The sequence below is a fragment of the Muscardinus avellanarius genome (assembly GCF_963383645.1).
Source record: "Muscardinus avellanarius genome assembly, chromosome: 9".
Taxonomy (NCBI): Eukaryota; Metazoa; Chordata; class Mammalia; order Rodentia; family Gliridae; genus Muscardinus; species Muscardinus avellanarius.
In genome coordinates, this window is record NC_137795.1 from 41,110,497 (window position 1) to 41,117,028 (window position 6,532).

Genomic DNA, 6,532 nt, shown 5'->3' on the forward strand with positions numbered 1-6,532 from the left:
GCCCCTCTCTCTTTCATTGTAAAATTCAAGTGCCGTTGTGTGAATTCAAGACACACTTGATCAGCTTTAGAGCTTTATCTGTCTCTGGCTGCTAGCAGCACTAGCTTTCCTGAGAACCATTATAGAGCCAAATGATTTGATTCAGAGAAATGTGTCATTTTCAATAGTGTGCTGTAACATCTTGTTTACATTTCTCTTCTTCAATAATACTGATTGTTTGGTTGGATTCACAAGATTAGTACCAGCAAAGAAAATAAATTTGTCAGACATATAGGTAGTAATTGATGACAATCAAACTGCAATTGAGTTTTATTCTCTGGAGATAAAATGGTACTTGTAACCATGATTACTACTGACACAACTCCCTCCTTGGACCTGAAAGAAACACAGACATCTGGTCTTCTTTCTCTCCTCGCCCTAACTTCACACATCCAGAATCCACTATTCATACATCTGTATGGTTATAATCCATTTTGAAGGTCAAGTAAATTCTAGGAAAGAGTAACTTCCCTCATGTCCAGCTTGGTAGTCTGGTTTCCCAGAATTTTTGGACCAGTATTTTCTATATTCAATGCATAACATTATTATTATTATTATTATTATTATTATTATTATTATTATTATTTTGCAGTACTGGGGGTTGAACCCAGGGGCATTCTACCTCCAAGCTACACTCCCAGCCCTATTTTTAAATTTGAAACAGGTTTTCACTAAATTGTGGAGGACCTCACTAAGTAGCTGAGGCTGGCTGTGAACCTGGACCCTCCTGTCTCAGTCTCCCAAATACTGGGATTACAAGTGTGTATCACCATGCCCAGTTTCCAGCGTGTACCATTTTTGAAGTGAGCTCATGGAACAACCATTATCATATTTCTCTGAGGATAAACCAGAAACTCCAAGATACTAATACAGAACATTTGTTAAAATCATTTCCACCAATAATGAACTTACTAGTGCCCTCTCTTCAATTGCTAAACTCTAACATTTGATACCTGCAAATGTAACCTTATTTGAAAATAAGGTCTTTACAGGCATGAAAAAGTTAAGGATTTTAAAATGAGATAATACAAGCTATGGACATGGTGGCACAAGCTTGTAATCACAGTATTTGGGAGGCTGAGACAGGGGGATCGCAGGTTCTCCACCAGCCTCAGCAATTTAGTGAGGGCCTCCACAAGTTAGCGAGACTCTGTTTCAAAATAAAAAATAAAATAGGTCTGAGGGGATAGTTCAAAGGTAGAATGCCCCTGGGCTCCATCCCTAGTACAATATACAAAAAAATAATAAAATAAATTAACAAAATGAGATAACCCTTGTATTAGGATGAGCTTTCAAACTTATGACTGGCAGCTTTATAAGAAGAGGGAACACAGACACACTGGGGAGATGTCTTTATGAAGATGGAGACTGGACTCCTGAGGTTTCTCCTTTTTGTTAGACTACAATGTGAGGGGAAAGAGACCAATTGAGGAGGAACTGCTCAGTCAAGGGAAACAGTACTTATAATGTGGAAGGTTCTCAACACAACCAGATTGTAAAGGATGCTAAAATGAGGAAATTCAATGTTGGGAAAACATGCTACTGAGAGATGACCAACAGAGATGCTGGAAAACATCTTTTGGTGAATAGGTTAGATGTGTGTGACAGTATAGTGGAGGCTGTGCAGACAGATTGGGCTATCCATGAGTGTGCCAAAGAAGCTTTGTCTAACGATATGAACCCCCTTCACACTCTAGGCCCATAAATAGAAACACTTCCAGGTTGGACTGAAAGGAAGGAAGGCAGTGATACACGGAGAAAACCCATATGAATCTGGAGGCAGGAAAGAGGTTATGCAAGAAAGATGCTCACTTAGCCCTCAGAGGAACTGTGGCCTGGATAATACTTTGATTTCAAGCACCTGGTGTCCAGAACAATGAGGAAATAAATTTATGTTATTTTAGGCTGCTAAGATTTTTTTTCTTAATTTGTTTCTTTGCTAGGAAACCAACACACTTATTACTGATTACTATTACTGATTCTTTGGTCTGGTTCTGCTGGTACCAGTGCAAACAAAGAAATTTCACTCTGGCCTGAAATGAAGCTCTAAGGACCAGACATAGTCTAGCCTTGAAATACCAGAAGAATAATATCCATTTCCTAGAGCTCATTCACTATTTCTGTGAATAACATGCAAGAAACATGAACTGTAACAAAACCTTAGAAGCAATTAAATCTTACCCTGACAACAGTTAGCAGTTCTTTTAAGTGTTTAGAAAAACTTTAAAAATTGACAGTTATGATGATACATAAAATAAAACAGGTTATAATGCACATTCCATTGTAGGCTAATCGTGCCCTAATTTGCAAACTGTCAAATAGCAGACAACACATTGCTCACTTGTTTCTAGTTTTAAAACCTCTCAGACTGTGGTGAGGTTGGGAGAGGAGAGAAAGAAAAAGCACTTTGAAAATCAGAGAAAGTTAGTGAATCCTTAGGATATATTGAATAGCTTTTTGTTCATTTCTCTCTCTAGTGATATGTGGTAAAATTGCGCACAAAACAACCTTTGAACTATTAGAGTAAATGTTATGGAGATACAAAGTACTTAATAGCAGCTTGCCTTCTGGATTCCATCCTGTGTCTTATGCATGTAATTTTGGTGGAAACAATTTCTATTTATATTTAATTTTGCAGTTGGCTAAAAGTTTATTAATACATTTTGAATATGAGTATCTATAAAATTGATTATTATGACACATGTGTGCTAAGTAAGAGACACCGTCATGAATCCATCTTAGAAATAAGAAAACTGAGGCTCAAAAGGTTAAAATGGCTTCCCATAGAGAAAGTATTAGAACATTAACTAGAGCCCAAGTCTCTTTTGGTATCTCTATGCTGACTAGAAAAACTGACCAAATTATATCAGGTAAATAAATGCAGATATTTTAATTTATTTCTATATTATGAACTATAATTTTATACATAAGAAAAAAACATGAAACCCTCCTATTGAGTGGCTTACTTCTCAGAACATGTGCTTTGACACTTTGGGCTACATAATGAAGCAAATGAAGCACATAAGGTATACTTGTATTTGTTTCTTTGGGAAAATATGTCATGCTAATATATGACATACATACTAATGTATGTGGTTTAAGGGGAAAATACCCATCTTGTAGTTGAATATATAATGGTAATTTGTTAAAATACAAGATTTTCTTTTAAAAAAAAAAAAACTATACCTTTGTTAAATTAATGTCATCTAGGACACTTAGGTAGAATTAGGTTGACCCAAAAGAAAAAAATATTATTGTAAGAAGGCAAGGTAATTTCTAGGAAATACTTTTAAAATACTTATGCACTGAGTTTCACTAAACACTTAAGAAAGAAAAAATGAGTCAGGATTCAATACAATGAAAGACCAATGTGTTTTATGCTGGTAATTTGGTAGGCTTATAAATTAACCAAAATAATTTTTTTTCTTTTGAACAGAATGAGTATGTATACATTTTAAGAGTACAGTCAAATTTTTTTAAATTAATTATCTAGTTTTAAAAAAAGAACCATTAAAGAATTAATAGTCTAGTTGAAATGACATCTGGGAAAATTATCTCCATCTAGTAAAAATTCACCTCAAATGCAGTATGCTTACTAGAAAATTGCTGAAAATACAATAATATCAGAGTCATATCTATTTTCTCTTAGTGGCTACTGATAATGATACAATAACATATTTTCAGAATAACAGCTATTCAGGATATTTGCAATGCTGGGGAGTTGAAAATACTTGTCTTGGAAAATGTGTGCTTACAAGCCTGAAGGAAGTAGTTAGTCATGCGATGTGATATATTTTTATATACATATGTAAAAGCACATAAAATCAAAATAAAACACCTACATTGTTTGAATGTTTAAGTGGAAATAAAAACCGGAGAGCTGAGAAATGCAAATGTTAATATCGTTGAATTCACCTTCACATACATGAAGCTGTATGAGGGGCTATTTTGAGATGACCGTGGCTAGACAGAAACATCTCCAGAGGGAGGTGGGAATACACTGATGATCCAGAAGGTTGTAGAATGTGAGTTTGTCCTGAAAGTGTATCCAGAACTCTAGGATAGGCCAGGGATGCCAAACATACATATGGTATTTGTCTTTTCCTGAATCCAATCTGGGCTTATTGTCCAATATGTGATTAATGATCATTGGAATTTCCTAGTTGGACTTACTTGTACCATAAATTAAGTCAGGTTTCAAGAAATATCACTTTATCCATTATAGAAGGAAAAAGAGAAGAGTCCATTTGGGCTCATGTGCTCACTCATTTATAAGGACCACATGTGGCCATCCAAACCTTGGCTTGGTATTGGGTATGTGATTGATCTAATGAACACATTTCGGAGGCCTAGTCCATGACTTCCTATGTCTCCTACTTTCATGCTCAGGCTGGCTTGACTTTAGGTGTCTGTAGAAGAGAAGAAATGGGTTGGTTGTGTCTATGTTGAGGCTACCTACCTGCCTGCCAGAACCAATGGGTTGATGAATGGTTTCAATAAATGTTGGTAATAGAAACAGAAATGAAAATGTGGGCCAAAGGTGGACCAGTACAGATTAAGTATAAGGGAATATGATCTCCTGGAGGCTCTACCATTAATATTTTAGGGGTTATAGGTTGAGAAGTCATCAAAGAACATCAATTAAGCTACACCTGGTAACAACTTTTTTATTTTGCAAATGCATCTCAAAGTTTCAAAATCAGAGTCATTACTGAGCACTGCTTTATTGTAGTTTCTATTTCAATATACTGGGATAAAAGAAAAGCAGCCTTTTTAAGGTATCTGAATCAGGGGAATCAAAACATATTTAGTAATTTCTATCTCTGACTTTTCTGTTTTCTCTACCACCTATGGTATTATCATCCTGCTATTTTTCTTCTTATTTCTCATTTCTGTAGGTTCCTTGGTTATTTATCTTCCCTTGGCTATAGAATATTGCTTAGAGTCTATTCTTTTCTCCCTGTGTATAGATCCCAAAACTATTTCAAGGTATGTCCTTCTTATTCCCTGCCATTCAAGTTTGATGAGCTCACACTGTATGTACATAATTTCCAAAATAGCTTTGCACAGTGGCCAAAGGTAAAGAATTGGTGGAAAAATGTTTGATATTTGATAGAAAAATAATAGCTACTTACTGCAGATTAATATTTGAAGGTGTGAGATTGGCTAGCATTAGGTGCTAAGGCTCTTGAGGGGGAAGTAGCTTCCAAAAGGTTCTGGTAGAGACTCATGAGCTCTTAGAAGTTGTTCTGGTCATGGTGACCAGTACTAAAGAAAGACCCTGCGACTGCTCAATCAGAGTTACTTATAAAGACATATCCTGTTGTGCAACTGTAGCTGCTGGCTCTCATGAGATAAAGAAATAGGATTTAGATATAAATCTTGAGGTCTCCAGAGGGAGACAGGGTCTATCTTGAGCACTCTGCCTCACTTTCCTCTCTGTGTGTAGCACTTTCCTGTTACTTTGCAAATAAATCGTTCTAGCCATGCATTCACGTTTTCCAGCTCTTTATTTCTAAGCTGAGCTGAGAAAAAGGACCCATTGCAAATCCCAAACCAAAAAGGAAGAATTGATCTTCTTCTCACCCACCATTGTGAGGGAGCTGACAGGGAATATTCCAAAGATCCTATGTTCCATACTGTTTTCAACATATTTCTCATGAAACCAAAGATTTGACATGATAAACCACATGTACTCCTGTCTAGGTTGTGCTTCTTCATACAATACCATAGACAAAACCACCACTCCAGATGTTATTAACCTCATCATGTGTTCTTCAGTTTTATAAGATACCTAGGACATCCAGGTTAATTTATCACATGAAGTTTATTCTCAAGAAGCTTGGAATACCCTTTCATTAGCCTCTATCTTCTATTCTTCCCCAACCCCCTGATTCATTCTTCATCATTCTCTGTAACACACAATCATCAGGAGGAAAATCCTCTTTATACTTGAGCTCTTTGAAGAACATTCCTTTTAGCTTCTTTCTCTAATTAAAATCTGGCTTGCCCTCAAGGACACTTAGGTGTCCTCTCTATGAGTGATGGTCTTCTCAACCTTGTCACTCATACTACTAGAATTAGTACAGTTGTTACTCTTTATTCTTCATGCCATATTCAGATCTTTGCCCCCCCTCTAAAGCCCCTGATTATTTTTGAATTTTATATGAACTGAATTATGCATTACCCCAATTTATTGCCATCATCTAACCAATTCCCAGACTATTTATTTCTATTTCTAAGGTTTTTTTATTATATGATTTGCTCCATTTCTACTTCTGTTATAATTATTGCTGTTAATTTAACCCACTGCTCTTGTCTGGGCTAAAAGACCAAAGACAAGCCAGGATATTATTTTTAATACACTGACTTTTCTTTTTTTATTTCTTTTTTTTTTTTTTTTAGTACTGGGGTTCCTGGAAACCCTTCTCCCTCTGGGCTACACTCCCAGACCTATTTTATATTTTTATTTGGAAACAGGGTCTCTTAAGCC